We start from the raw sequence: 23,792 nt of genomic DNA on the forward strand, positions 1-23,792 counted from the left end.
CAGGTAACAAGCACTAATGCAAACTAATAATAATAAAAAATTGAAGAATGCCTTAAATAACGCCTTGTTAGAAATAGGTTCAACATGCAGGAAGGTCCCATATTTAAAAGTGCTAAGCCAATTTCTTAACCCATTTAATAAAATGGCTGCTAAACTTGTACCTGAGGCAATTAAGGGTTAAGTGACTTGCTGAAGGTCACAAGGCGTAGTAGTGGGATTTGAACCAAGCTTCCCTGGTCATCAATTGAGGGCTTTAACACTAGGCTATTCTTTCACTCCTAAAAAAAAAGACATTTATTTTAAATCTTTTAACAATTAGTGTTGTGGAATAGATGCTAGATTTGGTACTACAGGAAAGGGTAAATAATCACAGCTTGATAAAGAAAAACACTAATGAATATCACCATATATGTGATGAATAAAGAACTACTGAAAATATACAGTGCTAGACAGACTATAAATAAGAAGGAAAATTAAGGAAAAACTCTGAAGCCAGGTATACACAAGGAAACTCAACAAAGGAAAAAGAAATAGAAGACATACAACCAGTTTTAAAATCCTCTAAAACCCCTATATTAAAAGCCATCCTGGGAAGATAGAGGAAGATCTAACTTCTTAGCATCCAAAAGAAATTTCAGTTGATCCTCTAGTAGAGGAAATAATTAGAATCCCTTTACGGGGGTCACGTGATGGCTGGATCTTGAGCAGATGCCTGGGCAGAGAGCTCCGCTCCAACTCTCCTAAAAACCCTCGTTTTTCTGATCCCAACCCATGCCTAACTTCCTAAATTGCCAGCAGTGCATGCTCTGCCCACAGAGGTTTTATCTGGCTATTCACCAGCGTTTTCCCTGTTTGCGGTGCCGGGGATGCTGCCAAAAACTCTCAAGGTGCTTAAGAGTACTGTGACTCAATCAAGCAAGATGGCCGGGATGCAAGCGGAGGTAGCAGTAGACCGCATGGCAGATGACTTGCTGCAGGTGTCTATGAGGTACCTCTCGCAGCTGCTTGATGACAAGTTAGCAAAGCTGCACACATTGAGGGAATTAAAGGACGTTTTAGCCAGGCATACCACACAGATTCAACAGGTAGAGGAGCGCATCTCAGCCCAAGAGGACCACATGGTGGCCTTGGATGCCCAGCTTGACACCCTGGAGACCTGAGTGTGCTAGCTGATGGACCAGGTCGAAGATCAGGAAAATCAAGCCCAGTGGAAAAATCTTTGCATTGTTGGGGTCCCGGAGGGAGTTCCTAACTCCGATCTTCTCAATTTGGTGGAGCACTGGCTGCCAAAAGAATTGGGCTTACCTGACCAGATGAGGCCTGTAGTTGTGGAACGCGTCCATCAAGTTGGTCCACAGAGGGAAGGGAATAGCAATAGCCGGCTGAGGCCGGTGTTGGCTCACTTCTACAACTATACAGTAAAGGCTCGGCTTCTTGACCTCTTCAAAAAATTAAAAGTATTGGAATACGAGGTTGCCAAGCTTATGATCTTCCAGGATTTCTCAGCTAAGGTGGCTGAGCAACGCCGCACTTTCACCCCTTATTGCTCTCAGCTGGTAGCCCGAGGTATCCAATTTGCCTTTGTATACCTGGCCAAGGTGCACATCACTTATGAGAGTAAAACTATTACCCTAGCGAAGGTGGAGGATCTGAAATGGGTCATTGAGTGGCTGCCAGCCTCGTAGAGGAGTCGGGTAGCTCCTGGCTGTGGTGCCCTGTTTGGATGGGATGTAGTTCTTGTTTCAAATCATGGTTTGGATTGCAGCTTTCTGCTTATGGAGTGCTGGCCTGGGCTGAGGTTGGTGGTTCTCTCAACCAGGCTTCACTATCTAGTGGGCAATATGTGGGAGACGGCTGGGGCCTTGTAATTGCGGCTCCTGCTTATACTGTCTGCTTGCTCTGCGCCCACGGGAGGAGAAGAGTGGACTGCTGTGGAGTGGAATCTCTACCATTCTTTTGATTGGTCCTGGCTGGACAGACTAGTTTGTGATGTACTGAGCGAGATTGCAGCCTTGGGTCCGGCCTGGAGGAGACTTTTGCTGCCTCCTCCATGGGGGTTTCCAGCTTCCAAAGCCTTTGTTTTCCAACAGGGGCCTGAGGCTCGGCTGTCCTGTCTACAGATTTTTTGTTTGATGGTCCTATTGGCCAGTATTGGTGATAATGCTTTTGGGACCAGTGCACTTTGAATATGTGGGTGATGGTGCCTTTGTATCTTCTTTCTTTGCTTGTTTCCCCCCCCCTCCTTGTTTTCTGGGACACAGGTTGTGGACTGGTTTATGGTATCGTTTTTATAGAGGGGAGGTTTAAGGAGGAGATTGGGGAGTAGAGTGGTAGTGTCTATGTGTGTGTGATTTTTGTGGATGGTGGGCAGTTTGGGGTTCTTGATGTATGGGTGGGTGTGGATACGGGTTCACTTGTGGTTGGATGGGGTAGGGGAGGGGGAGCTTGTTTGGGCTCGGGGAGTGGGAGGAGCCAGGGGGAAGAGAGGATGAAGGGATGGGAGGGTTGCATCCTGGGACTTTGCAGGGTCTTGTTCCGGCCTCCAAGCAGTGTTAGCTCAGCTGGGAAGTCGGCGTAGCTGCCCCATATAGACTATTACTTTATGAGTTCATATTTTTAGTCCGATACCCTGATGAGTGATATTAAGGTTACTAGCTTTAATGTAGACGGTATGCACTTTCCAGTTAAGCACAGCAAGGTGCTCCAATATTGTAAGAAACTAAAACTTGATGTTCTACTCTTGCAGGAGACATACCTCAATGTATCTGAGCATGCTAAATTGCAAAGGGATTGGGTGGGCGAGCTGGCTTTTGCCTCCTACAATAATAGGCAACGGGGTGTTGCTATTCTTTTTCATAAGACACATACATGCATGTTACAGAAACTGGTTCAATATGCTGAGGGACAGAGCAGGGGATTTTTTTGGGGGAAAAATATGCTTTTTGCTCCATCTATGCCCTAATATGTACTCTCATAGATTCTTTTCTGTATTAGTGGCTGCTCTTACCCCTTTCTCAGAGTATCAGTTAGTGATTGTAAACCCCCTAAGCCTAGTTTGAAAGGGGGCGAACATAAAGGTGTCAACTTTGTGACAACCCAGCTAGGCCTTGTGGACCTGTGGCACATGCTACATCCTGATGAATCTGATTTCACATATTATTCTCCAGTCCATAAAGTACATAGCCGCTTGGACTACTTGCTAGTGACCCCCTCCCTCTTGTCTGGAGTGAAAAAGGTGCTGATCGAGGATGGTGTGCTGTCCGATCACCACTTGGTCTGGATGGAGTTGCTTCACTCCTGGGTGTCTTGGAGGGAACAGGCTGGTTGGCATATGAATCCCACAGTATATGAAGATGAGAGTTTTGGCTCTTTGTGGGTCAGCAATGGGATGATTTTATCATGGACAATCCCTCTTCTGATGTTTCTGAGGTCATTTTCTGAGAGGCCAGTAAAGCAGTTCTAAGCAGTAAAATTATGGAGTATACTACTCGCAAGTGGAAAGCTCAGGATCAGGCATTTTTGGACATGGCTCACCGCTTGGGAGTTGTACGAGTGGACCTGCATAAAATTGGCTCTGCAGCTGTTTGGAGTCAATATCTAGTTCTGAGATGCCAAATTAATGATTTACTGGCCCAAAGAGCACTTTGGGATATTCAAATGTACAAGTATCGCATGAACAGATGGGGAAATAAATCAGGGAAGCTTCTTGCCGCCTTGGTCAACCAGAGAGCCCAAAAGCGCCTTATCTCCAAAATGTGGGCCCCTGATGGGACTGCACTAATAGGGCTTTCCAAATTACAACAGAGTTTTGTAAATTTTTACCAGACCCTATATAACTGGGGGAACATAAGAACATAAGCCGTGCCTCTGCTGGGTCAGACCTGAAGTCCATCATGCCCAGCAGTCCGCTCACGCGGCGGCCCATCAGGTCCAGGATCTGTATACTAGCCCTCTATCTATACCCTTCTATCCCCTTTTCCTTCAGAAAATTGCCCAATCTCTTCTTGTACTACAATACCGTACCCTGTCCTACCACTCCCTCTGGAAGCGCGTTCCAGGTGTCCACCACCCGTTGGGTGAAGAAGAACTTCCTACCATTGGTTCTGAATCTGTCCCCTTTTAATTTTTCGGAATGCCCTCTTGTTCTTGTAGTTGTCAAAAGTTTGAATAATCTGTCCCTCTCCACTTTCTCTATGCCCTTCGTGATCTTATAAGTCTCTATCATATCCCCTCTAAGTCTCCGCTTCTCCAGCGAAAAAAGCCCCAGTCTCTCTAATCTTTCAGCGTATGAAAGGTTTTCCATACTTTTTATCAAATGCGTCGCTCTCTTCTGAACCCTCTCAAGTATCGCCATGTCCTTCTTTAGGTAAGGCGACCAATATTGGATGCAGTACTCCAGATGCGGGCGCACCATCGTCTGATACAATGGCAGGATAACTTCTTTCGTTCTGCTTGTAATACCCTTCTTGATTATTCCTAGCATTCTATTTGCTTTCTTAGCAGCCGCTGCGCATTGTGATGATGGCTTCATTGTCATGTCCACTATTACCTCCAAGTCCCTTTTTTGGGAACTCTCACTCAATTACAGTCCTCCCATTGGGTAGCTGTACCTCGGGTTTATTTTTCCTACGTGTAAGACTTTGCATTTCTCTACATTGAACTTCATCTGCTGTGAATTTTATTACTTCGCTCTCCATCCCCTTTTCTAGATCATTTATAAATACATTGAATAGCAGTGGTCCAAGCACTGACCCCTGCAGAACACCACTCGTGACCTTCCTGCAGTCCGAGTAGTGGCCCTTCACTCCTACCCTCTGCTTTCTGCCCGCCAACCAATTCCTGATCCATCTGTGTACGTCTCCTTCCACCCATGGTTCTTTAGTTTCCGAAGTAGGAGTTAATGGGGTACCTTGTCAAAGGCATTTTGGAAGTCTAAGTATACAATGTCTATGGGGTCCCCTTTGTCCATCCATTTGTTAATTCCTTCAAAGAAGTGCAATAAGTTCGTCAGGCACAATCTTCCCTTGCAGAAGCCATGCTGGCTTGTTTTCATAAGATTATGCCTCTCTAGATGCTCCTTGATGCTATCTTTTATCAGCGCTTCTGCCATTTTCCCAGGACCGAGGTCAGACTTACCGATCTGTAGTTCCCCTGGTCACCTCTCAATCCCTTTTTAAAGATGGGCGTAACATTGGCTATCTTTCAATCCTCCGAGATCATGCCTGTTTTCAGGGATAGATTACAAACCTGCTGTAGTAGTTCTGCTATTTCCTCTTTTAGTTCTTTCAATACTCTAGGGTGGATTCCGTCCGGGCCTGGCGATTTGTCAGATTTTAATTTTTCTATCTGCCTGTGTACATCCTCAAAGCTTACTTCCATGGATGTTAATTTCTCTGCTTGGTCTCCTTTGAAGATTTGTTCAGGTTTCTGTATGTTGGATGTGTCTTCTTTTGTAAATACTGATGAAAAGAACATGTTTGGTCTTTCCACCACTTCTTTCTCCTCCTTCACTACTCCCTTCTTATCTCCATCATCCAGCGGTCCCACCTCCTCCCTAGTCGGCTGCTTCCCTTTAACATATCTGAAGAACGGTTTGAAATTTCGTGCTTCCCTGGCTAGCCTCTCTTCATATTCTCTTTTTGCTTTTCTAACCACGAGGTGACATTTTTTTGATACTTCCTGTGTTCATTCCAGTTCTCCTCGGTTTTGCCCTTTTTCTATTTCTTAAATGAATTCTTCTTATCCCCTATTGCTTTCTTCACTTCTTTAGTTATCCACGCCGGGTCTTTTGTTCGGCTCTTTTTGCACCCTTTTCTGAATCTGGGGATATACCAATTTTGCGCCTCGCTTACCGTGTCCTTGAATAAAGACCAGGCTTGCTCTACAGTCTGCCATTTCTTTGTGTTGTTCCTGAGTTTCTTCCTTACCATTACCTTCATTGCTTCATAGTTTCCTTTCTTGAAGTTAAAAGTTGTCGCTGTGGTTCTCTTTCCCTTTGGTATTCCTACTTCAACTTTGAATTTCATCATGTTATGATTGCTGTTTCCCAACGGTCCCACTTCTTCCGCGTCCTTTGAAGGTCCTCAGCCTATTAAGGATTAGATCCAGAGTGGCATTTCTTCTTGCCGGTTCTCTGACAAGCTGATCCATGAAGCAGTCCTGTATAGCTTCCAGGAATCCGGTCTCCCTAGCGCATTTTGAGATTCCAAGACTGCAGTCTATTCCGGGATAGTTGAAGTCTCCCATAATGATCGTGTTACCGTTTTTCATCTCGGCTTCCATTTCTTCATCGGTAGTTTCGTTTTGCCCAGGTGGATGATAGTACAGGCCCATCTTTATCTTGGGCCCTTTCCTTCCCAGTATTTTAACCCATAGCGATTCCAATTTGTTGGTCATTGCTGCTGTATCCACTCTGGTCGAGTGTATGCTTTCTTTTATGTATAGAGCTATTCCTCCTCCTCTCTGCCCTGACCTGTCCTCGCGATAGAGTTTGTACCCCAGCAGTGCTATGTCCCATTTGTTTTCTTCATTCCACTATGTTTCGGAGACCCCAATGATGTCTAGATTCTCAGTTTTGGCCATGACTTCTAGTTCCCCCACTTTGTTCCTTAGGCTCCTTGCATTAGTATATATGCAATTTAAGTCCTGGTAATTTTTTGTCTTCGTTTCCTTTACCTGTGCTTCGATCTTTATTTATGACACAGCAGAGGGCCGCCTTCTTTCGAGACCTGCATCTTCCAAGCCTGGACCAGGGGCAGCGGGATGTGTTGAATGCTCTTGTGCAGGGGATGGAGATCCAGAGAGCTATACAAGCGTTGAAACTTGCTAAAGCACCTGGGCCTGATGGGCTCAGCTCGGAATATTACAAGTTGCTGAGGGCTAGGATGGTGGGTCCTTTTCAGGCTTTGTGTGGGGCTTTGTGCGAGGGGGGTTGCCCCCACATAGGCTCACCCATGCCCATATTGTTATTCTCCCGAAGCCTGGCAGGATAGAAGACCAGATGGGTTCTTATCAGCCCATTTTTCTGCTTAATCAGGATGTCAAGTTGTTTGCAGCCATTATGGCTGCTCGCCTAGGTAAGGTATTGCCTTCTCTAGTTAATTCTCACTAGGCTGGATTCGTGCCTTGGCGTTTACTCATCAGCTAATGTCCTATGCGCACTATCGGTGCTGGAGAATCCTATGCTCTTGGGGAAGCATTGTGGCCAGGACAATTCCCTTATTGGATGCTGAAAAAGTGTTCAACAAGGTTTTGTGGGACTATCTCTTTTGAGTTCTACCCCATTTGGGCATTATGGGGGGTTTCCTGGCCAGGATCTGCTCCTTAAATGACTACCCCACAGCACAGATTTTGGTGACTGGTGAGCTTACCAGTTTATTAATGTTCTTTCGTTCACAGCAGCAGCAATCAATTCACTGGGTCTTCCTTCCTCTCCCTTGGAGTAAGCCTGTACTGCTTGAGTTTCAGCATCTTCTCCAAGGAGACCCCAGCTCTGCTGGAAACCGTTGGAATGTTAGCAGCCAATGGGAATAGTGAAACATTATGTCCCAAAGAGAACAACGCTCCTTTGCTGCTCTCAAAAGCAGGACCCCCAGAACTTGGCAATCCAGGAACGGGTCTGGTGGCAAAGCAGTCAGTGAGCTGAGTCAGGACCAGAAAAGTCAGGACCGGAGAGGCAACGGCCCGAATGACTCTCTTCCTTTTTTGTATGAGGCATGAGGAATAAAAGCAAAAAAAGTAAGTAATCTGACTTCCACTCCTTGACTACCAAACACCACCATCTACCATGTGGGGGAGATACCAGTGCCAGAAATGGCATTCATTGCTTATGAGTCAGAGAAACTGAAACAAATCTCTATAACACTGGGAGATGTAATAAGGAAATTTGACAAACTGAAGAGTAGAAAATTGTCTGGACCTGATGGTATACATCCCAGAGTACTGATAGAATTGAAAAATAAACTTGAAGAGCTATTGTTAGTAATTTGTAATTTATCTTTAATATTCAGCATGGCACCAGAAGGCTGGAGGGTGGCTAATGTAACACCAGTTTTTAAAAAAGGTTCCAAAAGTGATCTGGGAAATTATAGACCAGTGAGTCTGACATTGATTCTGGGCAAAATGATAGAGACTATTATTAAGAACAAAATTACAGAATATATACATAAGCCAACATATATTTAGTTAAGAGAAATCTTGCCTCGCTAATCTACTACATATCTTTGAAGGGGTGAATAAACATGTGGTTAGATGTGAACTGGTCAATATTGTGTATTTGGATTTTCAAAAGCGTTTGACAAAGTATCTCAGTAAATACTTCTCAGAACATTAGAAAGTCATGGAATAGGAAGTAATGTCTGATTATGGATTAAGAGCTGATTAAAAGATAATTGGTTAAGATTAAAGAGAAGGATAAATAGCAGGGTTCCCCGGGATCTGTGCTGAGACCTCTGCTTTTTAACATATCTAATATAATAAAATGGTAGGACGCGCATGCGCACTAAAAAAATTGTGTTCCCTGATCCCATCGCGGAAACACGAGTGCGCATGCGCGCCTACTACGTCACCACAGCCCGCTCTCCACCTTGCGCCGCTACAGGCCCCACACTCGCAACTCGCAACTCACACATCCGCTGCAGCCTAGCAACTCCGACCACAACCTTCTCCCCTCAACCGCCTAGGAGCTGCGGCGGGGGCTTTCAGAACAGAATATGATTACCATGTTTCTTTAGGCAGCCCCGGTTGTTTACTTGGATTCAATGTCAGCATTAGGGTTTGCCGGCCGCCAGCCGTGAGAGCCGGGTGAGGAAGGCCGCCGCAGCCTCGCGGCTAGGTAGGGGAACAACAATGGCGCTTATGCTCAAGCCGCCGCCATGACTCCTCTCTCGAACCGCACCAGGATAGAGAGAGGAGCTGCGGCGGGGGCTTGAGCATAAGCGCCATTGTTGTCCCCCTACCTAGCCGCGAGGCTGCGGCGGCCTTCCTCACCCGGCTCACATTTAATCCAAGTAAACAACTGGGGCTGCCTAAAGAAACCGGTGCTTGGCCCGCCAAACAATTCCTGCCGTTGCCGAAATTTGCCCCACCGTTCCTTCCCTTCCTTCATCAGGTCAGTTCAGCTCCATCTATGTTAAAAGCAGCTGCTTTGAAATTGGAGCCCTGCCGCCACCGTAACACGTTCCCTCTGCCGCGGTCCCATATGTCAGAGAAGGGGCGGGACCAAGGCAGAGGGGAACGTGCTACAGCAGTGGCATGCCTCTGATTTCGACGCGGCTCCTTTTAACATTGGTGGATTCACTGCACCTGATGGAGGGAGGGAAGGAAAGGTGGTTGGGCGCTGTTGAGCCCCTCTTTGCCCTCAGACTCTCTCCTAATTGCTCTCTCCTGTCTCAGACCACTGGGGGGAGGTGCCTGTCTTCAGCTGCAGGGATGGAGGGAGGGAAGAAGAAAGAAGGGGCCCTGGCAAGCGAGTTATCAAAAGCCAACCATAGCCTGGGACCCCTACATGATATGAATAATGACCAGACAACAAAAGGTAAGAAAAATAATTTTATTTTCTGTTTTGTGATTACAATATGTCAGATTTGAAATGTGTTTTGAGGGAGGCTGCCGCTGCGGCTTTGGACAGAGGGGTACCATTTTCGTGGGAGCCGGCCTTCGGAGAGGCTTGGGACGCGGGGACGGATGCGGGAGGGGCTGCCACTGCGAAGGGCTTTGGTGGGGGAACCAGCCAGACCGCGAGTGTGGGGACGTTGTAAACACGGATTGGTCAAGGAGCCGCCGCTTCTGAGGCTTTGAAATTGCTCTCCCACCGTCACTCCCTCCCGCCCCGGCTCTGCCTCTGCCTCTGCCCCTGCCCAGGTTCAAAAGCAGGAGAGGCGGTCATCTAGCACCCGTTAATCTAACGGGCTTAAAAACTAGTTTATAAATAATCTAGAAATGGGAATAACTAATGCAGGGCTGCCCAAGTCCAGTCCGCGAGATCTACTGGCAGGCCAAGTTTTCAGGATATTCACAATGAATATGCATGAGAGAGAGATTTGCATACCGAGAAGGCAGTGCAGGCAAATCTCTCTCATGCATATTCATTGTGGATATCCTGAAAACCTGGCCTGCCAGTAGATCTCGAGGACCAGACTTGGGCAGCCCTGAACTAATGAGATAATTCAATTTGCTGCTGACACAAAAAGTTATTAAAATTGCAAGAGGATTGTGAAAAGTCGCAAGAGGACCTTGCAAGACTGAGAGACTGGGCATCAAAATGGCAGATGCTTAATATGAGTAAGTGCAAAATGATGCATGTGGGAAAGAGGAATCCGAATTACAGCTAAGATATGCTGGGTTCAACGTTAGGAGTCGCTGCCCAGGAAAAGGATCTAGATATAATCGTTGAGGATATATTGAAACCGCCATCACAAAAAAACCCCCATGGGTGGATGCCCATCGCAATTGACATTTTGAGATAACAAACCCCTTGCTGTACTAGTCTCCTGTGTTGTTTTCTGGCTGCTCTGTTTTATGATTCTTCTGCTCATGGTTGTATGTTCTTTTGCAGTTGTTAATAAAGATAATTTACAAAAAACAAAACAAAAAAAAACGTCAGCTCGGTATGCAGTGATGGCTAAGAAAGCAAATAGAATTTTAACATTTATCAGGAAAACAAAGATGGGAATGTTATAATACCCTTGTATTGCTCCATGGTGCTGGCACACCTTGAATACTGTGTCTAATTCTGGTCACTGCATCTCAAAAAAGAGTTGGCAGAATACCTTTGCTTGTATATCTTTATAGAGAAACATATTTAGGAATTGGTAAGAGTAATGGGATTTGATATACTGCCTTCAATGGTACAGTCAAAGCAGTTTTACATTTATTATAAGTAGGTACTTTTAGTCAAGTTCTATAATTATTATCTAAAGATTATTCTTCTCTATGTGCATAACTTTGTAGTTGTCCACATTACATTTCAGCTAATATTTAGATGCTAGGTTTGCAGGTCTCATAAGATTTTCCTGCAATCTCTCACATTTTGCTTTTGCGTTAACTACTTTGAATAATTTTGTATCATCTGCAATTTTGATCAGCTCACACATTCTCCCCCCCACCTCACCCCCCCCCCCCCCCCCGATTCTTGATGAATAAGTCAAACAGCACTGGCCCTAGTATAGATCCCTGAAGCACTCATCCATTCATTGTCTCATGCATTCAAGATATCTGCCAGACTCTGTCTCCTGCATGCTCTTTTTCCATTTTTAATATGTCAGCTGCTCTGCTGCCATTATCTCCCAGAACATTTCAACCCTATCATCTGTGCCTGGGGTGTTTTGCTTTTTACGCATTGAGCGGCAATCATACTTCCTAGTTTCAATGCATTTTGACTGCTCAATTCATAAGTGATATATTGCATGCGTACCTAAAAATGTTAAGCTCCAGGAGCAGAGTATTAACAAGGAAAATCACTTTGCAACCTGATTGGTCTGGCTCTCTGGAGGAGTGAATCGCTGGCAGAGTGAGCTAATATGAGTTGTGTTACTAAGGATAAATAATATTGATTAAATATTTGCTTTTTGCATATTCTATATTTTACTGTTTTCTAGATTGTTGGCAATTTCAATGTTAGTGGTCAAAAGGGCTACATTGTAAATCAGTAGGTCGGTATTGAGCCTGTGGCTAATTCAGAGCCTCATATTCAGTGCTGGGCCATATCCAGGCATTAGCACTGAATATCTAGATTAGCAACAGTAACCAGATGTTATGTGGATACAGGTGCTATTCAGCCCTGTACCTGCAAAACTGGGACTATTATCTATGTGGCTCTTTTTGTCTGGTTAGCTGTGGAGGCATCCGTAATGAGTATCGCCTGGGTCCGAATTACTCCAGGCTGCACCCAGACTCCACCTCTGGACTATCCTGACATTGTAACTGGAGCAACAGCTTTTGTGATATATTTTCTCCTGTACATCTGCATAAAGAAACTGACAGCATTGTGGCAGTCAGAGGGAGGTATTCAGAGGCACACCCCTTTTAAGTGCTGGTGAACATACCTTCCTGACCCACTCAGCACAATTTAATCAAGCAAGACCCTCTCCTGCTCAGTTCAATCATTTTAAAGGTTGCGCCCTAGATTTTTTTCTGAGTTTACAATCTAAAGCATGGGACAAAGGGAAATTTAGACTACACTAATTGAGAATGAAGTCTAGAGTGGGAGTGACTAATCTGCATACTTAAGTACTGTAGGCTAGTCACTCCCACGATACATGAATAACGCTGTTTGCAATCAATCTCTCAGGCAGTGTTATTCATACTGCCCAAGAACATTGCAAAGCCACTGCCCAAATATTTTTGGGCCACAATAATGGCCAAATTGTCCTTCCCATGTAGCTTCTCATCAAATAGTCCTCTCTGGATTACCCTCCCAGAGACCCCCTTTTTTCATTACTTCCTAATGGTTTCCTTTTCCTCCCCCTACCCCAGTGCCCGGCTCCCAAAGTCCATAACCCCCCAGATAGCCTCTCTTTCCACCAAATCCCCACTCTCAGCCCTCCTTTCCATGACTATTCCATGACACCCCTGATGACTCTCTTTCCCCCAAAAGGCCCAACCTCTGGTAGGCCCCCTCTGCTTACCTTGAAAACTCCCTGGGGGGGGGGGTCTAATGAGGATGGGTCAGAAGGGATCCACATAGTTCAAAATGATGCCAATGACCTAGACTTTGATTTTATATATTACTGGGAAACTGTAAGGGGAAAGTATAGCGTAAATCTTCAGGGATAAAGCACAGTTTGATGGAACCTTGCATAAATTATTATAAGCTCTCATTTGGGGATCTGAAGAGAAAAATAACTTTTTTTTTTAATTGCTGAAGAATTGCAAAACCACGACTCTGGAAGTAAGAACTAGATCTACTATTTAACTGGTCTATCATGTGTGAATCCTGGAGAAACAAACTATCAAAGGAATTACAAGCAGTGGTTGAATTAAAGAAAAGAGTGTGCCATCTCACATAGAAAGTGCCAGAAAGGGGTGGGGTGGGGGTATTTAGTGGAATTATGCTTATTGATTCAGCCCCATTTCAGGTAACTTGAAGGACACCACACCACAGTCATTTGGTGGTTTCAAGGAAAGGAATCACATGCCATCAGTTGCATGCTTTTTTCCACCAGCTGTCTATAGAAGAGTGTGTGCCTTTTAGAACTCCAGCCCAATGCTTTGTTTTGTTACATCCCTGATCAGATGAGAAAGGGAAAAAGCAGTTTTATGGTTCAGAAATATGTATCTGTGACTGGCTGAGTGTTAGAACTGACATTCGCTGTGACTTCTGTTGCTGTCTCTCAAGGGACAGAATTGTCGATTGACCCTTCTACAACTTCTGCCATTAATGTGCACTGTTTATGTGTACACTTTTCTTGTGTGTACAAACAGTACAACTCTTCACAAATAGTGTGCATTATTAATGACATTGCCTCTGCAATGAACATTTAAAAAAAAAGAAAAAGAAGTGAAGCAAACTGAAAAAAAAAAATGCTTAAGGGAAGAAATTTAATGCCAGGAGACTTGGTGAGAATACCTTCCCAGGCTATCCAGTTCTCAAATCAGCCATTGCTGAACTTCCAGGTTGTGGTGGGGTCGATGCAGTTGCAGGCCTTAGGGAAACCCCATCAAACTGCTACTGGAGGAAATTTTTTTAGGCAGAACTGAAGAGCTTGTCATCCCAAAATTTGTTTATCTTATGTATCTATTTAATTTATTTTCGATCCTGTCCTTCCCAAGGAGCCCAGATCAACATACACAATACAGTACTCCCCCGAAATTCACAGGGGTTATGTTTTTGAAGTGACTGTGAATTTTGAAAAACCACGAATATCGGATGCAGTACAGTACTTCAAAAGAGTATCTTTGCTTTAAGAGAAGAAAGCGGCTCACCTAAAACCATGACGATCATTGTGTTCATGAGCAGCCAGTGGTTCCGCAGGAAGCGCTTGCAATCGCATCTCCTCGTCGCCTGCGGACATTGACCTAAACCTCGCATTCTCGGCACACCCCCCTTCTCCTCCTATTTGGCTTCTGCCCCGCCCTCTCACCTTGCTCGGGGGTCAGCTGTCATTCAGCCGTGTGGATCTCCTTCTTTGCAAGCACTGATCTCCGTCAGGATTGGTTGGCGGCAGAGGGGAGATGTGAACTTTCCAGCTATTGGCTGCTCCTTGAGGTAAATTATGCAGGGATGGAAAAACCGCGAATGACTGAGTCCGCAAATTCTAAACTGCAAATTTGCGGGAGTATACTGTATATAGTTAACAGATTACAATTTGCCATAATTATTGTACCAGTTTTTTCAGGTATAAGTTTTTATCCTAACTCGACACATACTAGGGATCTAATACCAATATCCATAATATACAGGTTACAGGTTAAATTAGTCCTAATTACTGTGTAAGATTTTTCAATACAAGTTTTTATCCTAATGTGACACATATCGAGAATCTTGTATCAATATACATTTTTGTGTAATCTATCGGTTATGGGTGGGGGTGTTAGGTGAACAGGTATGTTTTTATTGCTTTCCTAAAGTTGAGGAGTCCTTCAAGGGATCTAATTTGCGGGAGTAGTTGATTCCAGTGGCTCGGTATGAAGTGGGAGTAGGAACGTCGTTTGGCGGTTTGCAATTGAGCCAAAACTCAAACACCTTCCAATATGTAAACTGCTTCATGGCTCAGGGTCAAGGCCAAGGCTGGAGGGGACATCTCCCCTCTTCTTCCTGGTAGAGGTGGTGGAGATAAAGGCTAGATTCACTATGACACTGATCATGTCGCAAAACTTTGAAACCCCAATCCGATTCACTAACCTTGCTCCTGATCCGATCTGCACCCAATCCGATCCGCACATGCAAATGAGGGGGAACGGCATGCAAATGTAGGCAGGCAGCGATTCACAAAAAAAAATGAGGAATACCGACTGGGCTGGCCGATCAAAAAAGAAGCGACTGCTGGGGACCGGTCGCTCACATCCCTGCCGATTCTCCTGCCCCACAGAAGCAATATGCAGATGCCACTGGAGTAGCTCTTGCTGCTGTGACTGTCCTGCTCTTGTCGCCATCAACTCTACTGCTCTGCTGCCATTCCATGCAGTGCAAGCCTGTGGTTTTAACCCGTGGGTTTAAAGCGGGGCTGCACTATGGCGTCATCTGTTCTGTTCCAGAACATGCCACAGTGCAGCCCCGCTTTAACCTGCGAGTTAAAACCACAGGCTTGCACTGCAGGGAGGGCGGCAGAGAGCAGGAGAGTCGGGGCAGGTTTCGTGTTCTGTTCTGTAACTGCCCTTCTCTCACAGGTAAGCTGGACAGTTTCCCCCTCCCTTCCCGGTATGCATGAACCGGCTTTTTAAAAGGGGCTGCAGTGAGTCCCAGTGAAGAGGGGGATACGAGATCGGGCTCGATTTAGCCCTTGATCATGTCCACCTTCACCTGCCTGGATTATTTTGCACCCCTCCCCCTTTGTTTTGACCTTGCTTGTGAAGGAGAGCGGTGCATGCGTGGATTGCATGTACAACCAACAATGATGGTCTGTGTATGAGTCGCAATCCGTGGGATTGCTTGTGGGTTGTGTCCGATTAGGTAATTTGCATGGGGAGCCTTTAGTGGATCAGTCGCCCGGCAAGACTCGGTCATGGATCGGAACCGGATTGGACAGGTAAGGGGGCTTTAGTGAATCTAGCCCAAAGACTATATGAATTGAAGAAAGCATGGGCAGGCAAGTGACATCTCTTAGGGAGAGAAGGAAATAATGCAGCTGTGGATGGGCAGAATGGGTGGGCCATTTGGCCTTTATCTGCCATCATTTTCTATGTTTTTATCTGCAGTCAACTCTTTTAATACATTTTGCAGTAGTTTTGCATGTTTTGCACACTGAGGCCCTGATTCTATAAAGTGCGTCCCGATTTTAGGCAGCTGTAAGCGTCCTACAGCTGTCTAATCAGCCAATCGGGATGCACGTTTAAAAAAAAAAATTCTCCCCAGGCAGGCCTCCTATATTGAAGGCGCCTCCGGGAGCCTAGGGAGGCCCGCAAGACGCCTAAGCTCGCCTAAGAGCCTTAGGCGGGTCTTACGCGAACCTAGGCGGCCCTACACGTCTCCCTAGTAGAGGAAGAGATGCTTAAAATGTAGGCCAGCAAAATGCTGGTCTACATTGTAAGTTGACGCGGCCGTTATACTTATGGCAGCAAGGGATCTCCCTACTGCAATAAGTATAGTGGCCGTGGCCGCCTGTCCCATCGCCGGCAGGAGGATGCCCAATCCTCCTGCCAGAATCTCTCTGGAACCCCCCTCCCCCCCAAACTGATAATCGCCTGCAAGAGGATGCCCAATCCTCCTGCCGGAACACCCTTGGAACCCCCCTCCCCCCCAAACTGGTAATTGCCAGCAGGAGGATGCCCAATCCTCCTGCCGGAAAGCCCGACGACCCGACGACCCCCCCCAAAAACTAACCTCCCTCCCCCAACTAACCTTTAAATGTTGGTCGGCTGGACGGGTCTTGCTGCCGTCCAGGCGACAGGCCCACCTCATGGAAATGAGACGGGCCCGCCCCTTCCCGGCCCATCCCCGCTAAATCTAAGGCCTGATTGGCCCAGGCTCTAGAAGCCTGGACCAATCAGGCCTTAGGCATAGCGGGCCGCCCATCCCCACTAATCCTAAGGCCTGATTGGTCCAGATGCTTAGTTTTGGGGGGGGGTTAGTTTGGGGGGGTCGTTGGGCTTTCCGGCAGGAGGATTGGGCATCCTCCTGCCGGCGATTAACAGTTTGGGGGGAGGGGGGTTCCAGGGGGTTCCGGCAGGAGGATTGGGCATCCTCCTGCCGGCGATTACCAGTTTGGGGGGGAGGGGGGTTCCAGGGGGGTTCCGGCAGGAGGATTGGGCATCCTCCTGCCGGCGATTACCAGTTTGGAGGGAGGGGGGTTCCAGGGGGTTTCCGGCAGGAGGATTGGGCATCCTCCTGCCGGCGATTACCAGTTTGGAGGGAGGGGGTTTCAGGGAGGTTCCGGCAGGAGGATTGGGCATCCTCCTGCCAGCGATGGGACAGACAGCCGTGGCCGCGGCCGCTATACTTATTGCAGAGGGAGAACCCTTGCTGTCATAAGTATAGCGGCCGCGTCTAATTTAACCTGATTCTCTAACCGGCGTCTGTACCATGGACGCCGGTTACAGAATCGGGGTTTAGTGTAGGACCGATTCTGTATAGGACACCTCTCCTGGACGACCTATACAGAATCAGGGCTTGAGTGTTAATGATATTTTTCAATTTTTTCAAATTTTTTTTTTAAGGGGCATGCAATGGACAGGGAATGGCATATTTGCATTAACCAGCTAACATGTTTTTAATAGAAGGTAGTAAGTTCTCCTGTGTTAATTTTTTGCAGATTCTACAAGCTAAAGGAACAATTAGTGTGGGACCTGAAAATTAAAAAAGCCCTATTTTATGGCCGTATTAAAAATGTGTTTACCATGAGAAAAACTCCCACATTAAAATATGCCAAGCCCATTAAAAAAAAAATTAGTGAAAGAATTCCTATGATGTTTCCTCTAACCAGGCTAGGCTGAATTAGTAGCTTAATTTAACAAGGCCATGGACTTATACTCCTCCTCCCCTATCTTACATGTGCTGTCTATTAGTGCTTGACTATGGCTGCACAACAGAACAAACCAGAATGAGTATGGATGGACAGACGAACAGATAGAAAGATGACTGTCGCTGAAGTAAAAAAAAAAAAAAAAAATCAGAAAAGGGATGACAATTCACCAAATTTGGCACATGGAATGAAAATGTAAATATCTCATAGTAGGACCAGATTCTGCAAACAATGCCTGTATCAGCCGCCGCCTTTAAAAACGTCACCAACTGTGTGTCAGTCACGCTACAGAAATGTTTGCAGAATCACGCCTACTGTTAAACATAGTCTCTGGTAATGTAGGCCAGAGTTTTAAAGGCCTACATTTCCAGTGCCTATGGGGTCTTTCTACTAAGGTGCGCTAACCGATTTAGCGCACGCTAATTGATTTAGCGTGCATTAACAATTAGCAAGTGCTAAATGCTAAGGCGCCCATTATATTCTATGGGTGCCTTAGCATTTAGTGCGTACTAATCGTTAGCGCCACTAATTCGGTTAGTGCGCGCTAAATCAGTTAGCGTGTGCTAAATCGGTTAGCACGCTTTAGTAAAAGGACCTCTATGTTTGTTGAGAATCATATCTACAGATGCACCTAAGCTCATTTCCGGTGTAAATCATGCCTACTTTGACCTTAGGCACCTCTGTAGATGTGATCATGGCATCCTTTTTTGGAGACGCCTAAGGGTGCCTATATTTTTTTATGACGTTTTAAATGACATGGTCAATTACTGTGCTGACAACCCCTTAATTGTGTTACTTTTACTAAGGCGCGCTAGCCGATGTAGCATGCGCTAAATGCTAACGCGTCCATTATATTCTATGGATGTGTTAGCATTTAGTGCACCTTTAGGAAAGGAGAAAGTTAGGCAGTGCTAGGGCGCATACCACCACCTAACTTTGGGACCTAGTGTTACTGCTTCTGATATTTTTTTTATCTATAAAGTACCACTAGGCATGCACCGAGTTTAAAAATACACAGTACGTTCAAAATTTTTTATTGATTTTAGCATATAAAAGTACAATAAATGTTAAAAAGGGAAGATGCTGCTTCAATGCAAGGAGTCACAAAAAAAAAATACACATTACGGCATCCTTTCTCAATAATCAGAATAAAAACATGCATGACAAACAATATTCGATAACAAATGTATTTTAAGAAGTGATTAATATTTAAAAGCAGCCTTAAAACGATTAGTTTTTAGGCTGGATTTAAAAATGAGCATGGAGGTGGCATGAGGCAATGACTCAGGAAATCTATGCCAGGCATGGAGCAGAGCAATATGGAAAATGTGTCACTGGAAACTAGCAAGAGGTAAGAGAAATTGATCAAATGACCAAATAAGCAGGGTATAGGGAGAAAGAAGAGCAAAGAGATGATGAGGAACTGGAAAATATATGAGGGCTGAATGAAAAGTAATGAGAGTGCCTCTGTTTTTCTTTCCAAGAAGTAGACATGGCAACGCTGTGTTGGTTCTTGTGAAGCTCATATATCAACATTTTTGAACCTGCTGGGCAACATTTTAAACTGCTGGGCACGAGGGACCACTGGTCTGACCCAGCAGCGGCAAATTCTTATGTTCTTATGTTCATTGTTGGGTCACAGCGAGAGGAAGAACTTTGTATGTTTCATCATGGCAGATGAGGAAAACATATCTGTGAGTGTATACCAGAGATGTGTGATAGAATTTTGTGTTAAACTTGGACAGAGTGGTAATGAAATTCTTGAAATGTTCCCATCTGCGCATAAAGTTCTCTTTGGATGATTAAGTGAAAAACGCCGCACACGCTACGCTAAAACTGATATAACAAAAAATTCTAGAAACCAAAAAAAGAGGAATGGGGGTAATTAAACACACTCTATATACAAACTCCCAATTGACTAATGAAGTATCACCTGGGCACCAATATAATTTTCAATGAAAAAAAAAAAGCTTCAGTCTCTCTGGTGAGGAAAGCCACTCTACTATCCACATCATAGGCATAAAAAACATTCACTGTGAGAAAATTGTGTATCACTGAAAATGCCCTCTGTGTTCAAAATAATCAAAAAACTGCCATGCTATGTGCAGCCTGTCGACGATCATTTCATAGCAGCATACGCTACTTCTTCAGGGCAAAACGTGTCAACATAGCATTTCAACTTACAAAAATAACTTTGTGTAAACCCAATATCCAACAATTTGAAAAAAAAAATTTAGAACAACTTCCAGGAGCTACTCACAATTCAAAGCGCTGCACCTCTGCATTTTTCGGAAGAGTGATCTAACATGGAGCCACAGCGTTCTTAGGTGAATAAGGTGAGTGATCTAACATAATGCCAGTGTTCTTAGGTGAATTAGGCAGGGCCTGAGCAAGAGATCATCTTCCTGACTGGACCTGCTGAAAAAACATCTCACCCAATCTTGGCCCATGAAAGCTTCTCGCTCAAAATATTAGACCCAGTGCCTTACTATGCAGGATACAAATGTGATAATTAACTAACTAACTATCGCTGATTTTTACAAAGCTGTGGTAGAAGTTAACGCTCTGATGCTCATAGAATTCCTATGAGCGTCAGAGTTTTTTCCTTGCCGAACCACGGTAGAAACTTCTAGCATGGCTTTGGAAAAGGAGTTCTAAATGCATTTGTGAGTAAGAGAAGCTTGAAATGTTTGCTAAAGTAAATGGGGAGCCAATGTAGTGTTTTGAAAAGAGAGGTTATATGGGCATAGCAGCACTAAAGGAAGATAAATCATGCTACTGGATTTGGAATAGATGATAGTAGATAAAAATGGTTGACTAGGAGAGCTATAAGAGGTAAGTTGCAGTAGAAGGTGATAATAAGAGAATGAATTATCATTTTGATAGCACGATCACGGTCTACTTCCCCCTGCTGCTAATCTCATGGACCACCAAATCCTAAAGTTCTCATATATGGCGCTATACTTTTTAGTAGGTAAACCACTGTGGAGAAAAAAAAAGAAAAGAATAAGATCCTTTTCTTAAAAAAAAATTTTAAAAAAATCTTTATTCATTTTTAAAACTTATAATAAATGTGACAGCAAATAATAACATTTTAATTTAAATATAACACTTAATATTCTCCAATAATCCACTTTAAAATTTATCTCCCCCCTCCCCCTATTCCATAACAATTTTTAACTCACATAAAAGCATACAATAAATTCCCTTCTTAACATTCCTTATAATTATATAAAAAACAAAATCTACCCTTCCCCCCTTCCCCAACCTTGGACATACACAATTAAAGGGAAAAAAATGTTTTTACTCATTACAATAAGATCCTTTTAAAAGTTGCCTCTTCCTTCTCTTTCTCTTCTCTTGCTGACATACTAACACAGAATTTAGCATTAGAAGGCCGAGAAAGTTAGTTGCTGCTGCTTCTTTAGAGCCAGCTGGAGGCAGTGAAGCTGCCAAAACTATTTGGTCTCCCCAGAGCCTTGCATCAACTCATACTTGATATAGCCAGATGTTGCTGGCTTTTGATGGTAGAATTCTGATGAATAAAAAAGTTCCAGTTATTCTGTATATAATATTTATTCAGATGCTTAATATTAATAACACAGAGAACAAAGAGAATTATGATGGATGGTGTCTGTCTCACTAACCATATGGTATAAAGCGCTAACTACTGTAATATAGTAGAAAGAGTGATATAAATACTTACAGTATGTACTTGCTCGTGAAGGCTTAATTTATAAATTGAAGATTACCAATAGATGTATCTTCTACACTGTACTGTATATTCAAAGTTCAGAGAAATACATTTCTCTTTGCTATGTGCCTACAGCAAGTACCATGTGTGAACCACCGTACCACCATTCCTTCTTCTGAAAAGAACTTAGGCCCTCTTTTACTAAGGTGTGCTAAGCGATTAGCGGGCGCTAATTGATGTAGCGTGTGCTAAACGCTAACGCGTGCATGTTAGTCTATAGATGCATTAGCATTTAGCGCATGCTAATCGGTTAGCGCCCCTTAGTAAAAGAGGGGGCTAACTCCTCTTTGTATATTTTGGGGGTAATTCTTGAAAAAGCTGCTTAGTTTAGGTAGCAAGGATGAACATCAATCCTGATATTCTACGGTAGTCACTTATGCACAAAAGTGCATTTATTTATTTATTTTAAAATTATCTTCCCCGCTTAACACCTAAGCGGCTAACACTAGAAAACATACATATTCAGAACATACTCAAACATGTTATAATATATGCATCCTATCCTATTCTTCGGCATATAATCGCTAAAACTATCATAATGATCGTAAAAATGTTCATCCTCTATGAACCATAAAAAGGAAGTGGTATTCTGTAAGTATGTGCTTAGTTGCAATGGCATGTGCTTTGGCAGTGGGCACTCACACGGGCAGAGTTTAGGTAGAGCATGTGCTTAGAATCGATGCTCAGTATTTTGCAATCTAGGTGTAAGCATTTACACCAGCTCTATGGTTCATGTAAGTGTACCTCAAATATTTATTTATTTAAAACATAGTAGATTATCAGGCTTATAATAAAAAAACATAGATGTCCAAAAAGTATCTTAAATCGGCACGTGGACATCCTAATCGCCAGGATGTCCAAGTGCCGATAATCAAAACTATCTTTCTGTATGTCTAGCAAGATGTTCCAGCCTACCAATGATCTGGTTATAGAATTTCCCTGTTGGTGTTAACAAGCCCCTTTGTTGTGTCCAGGGATGAGTAATTTGGTGTTTGGCACTCACAATCATTTTGAAACATTGGTGCCTAAGGGTGAGGGTGATGTGGGGGATTAGATATGGGATGATAGAGAAAGGAGACTGAGGTGTGGGTCATATGAAGGAGTGTGTGGAGAAGGAATGCCATGAAGGCAATGACACTTTATTAATACTATTTTTCTAAGCCCATATTGTGTTACATTTACTGGTAGCATGGATGCTCTCCTGCTACCTGCCATTCCTTCTAACCCAGCATCCTTCCATCTGGTAAATGTTTCTCCTTTGAGAAACCAAAACACACTGTGGAGTGATGATGTTCCTGAAATGGACTTTATTGAGAATGTCAAAGTTTCAAAAGTACAATTCAGCAATCTACATGAAAATAAAGTAATCCACATAAATGCCTAAAGGACCTAATCTGCTGAAGCAGGGCAAATGCTGCCATGCCTTCTGTTTTACCCACAAAGGTTACATACTTACAGCACATTACTTTTAACTTTAAATGTGCAGTATGTTCAAATACTATGACACTTTGTAAAAGGGCCCCTAAAATTTTTAAAGCATGTTAATAAACCAAATGCAAGCTAACAATAACTAACCTCCTCTTCCACAAAGCTGTACTAGCGTTTTTAGCGCAGGGCATATGGTAAGAGCTCTGACGCTCATAGAATTTCTATAGAATTCTGCAGCCGGCGCTAAAAACGCTAGCGTGGCTTTCTAAAGTAGGGGGTATATAACTAATTGTAGGTTATTTCTAGTCCATATAAAAATATCAGGCAAAAATAATTGGTTATGTTTGGAAATAAAGTCATCTCACATGTCAAGCTTGGGATCTCTTGGATTTGCTTCAATGGATGTTTGTACCATCTGAATTGAGAAGATGTTTATAGAGTTTTCCCAGGCATGTCTTGTCTAAAAGAATAAAAAAAAACATAGGAGACAGGCCAGCTTTTATTAGTTGATAAGGATGTGCCTTTTTAGTGCACATTCTTTTTCTTAAGGTGCTTTTAAAAATTTAGAACATTCACAACTGATGTAATACACATTAACCTATGAATTAGCACATGTGCATTGATTTCTGTGCATTAAAACATTCTAATATAGGCCAAAAAAATTAATAGCATGAAATATTTTAAAGAAATTGAAAAAAAAATAATAGAGAAAATTGGTGAAAAAGCAACAAATTCTCTAAAAATGAATTTTAAAAAGTTTTTAGTTTTAGTTACAATTTTCTTCTACTACTGTTTTACTCATCAATAGCACAAACACATTGGGGCTAGTTGTTGTATGTTCCCTTAATGCAATTGCTCAGATTCTCTTATTTCATCTGTGGGTTAAGAGTATACGTAGACAGATAAGAGCTTTATTCACTTTTTTTTGTATGAAACTAGTACAAGGTGACTGTAAGTCAATTGTTTGCACAATTTGAAATACAGTAGGTAAT

At 43.7% G+C, this 23,792-nt stretch overlaps 1 protein-coding gene across 4 annotated transcripts in view; it reads left to right on the plus strand.

Moving 5' to 3' along the window:
• NLGN4X (neuroligin 4 X-linked) overlaps positions 1–23,792 on the plus strand; it is a 423,295-nt gene that overhangs the window by 302,890 nt on the left and 96,613 nt on the right. The gene's annotated exons all lie outside the window — the stretch shown is intronic.

The sequence above is a fragment of the Geotrypetes seraphini genome, chromosome 6, assembly GCF_902459505.1.
Source record: "Geotrypetes seraphini chromosome 6, aGeoSer1.1, whole genome shotgun sequence".
Taxonomy (NCBI): Eukaryota; Metazoa; Chordata; class Amphibia; order Gymnophiona; family Dermophiidae; genus Geotrypetes; species Geotrypetes seraphini.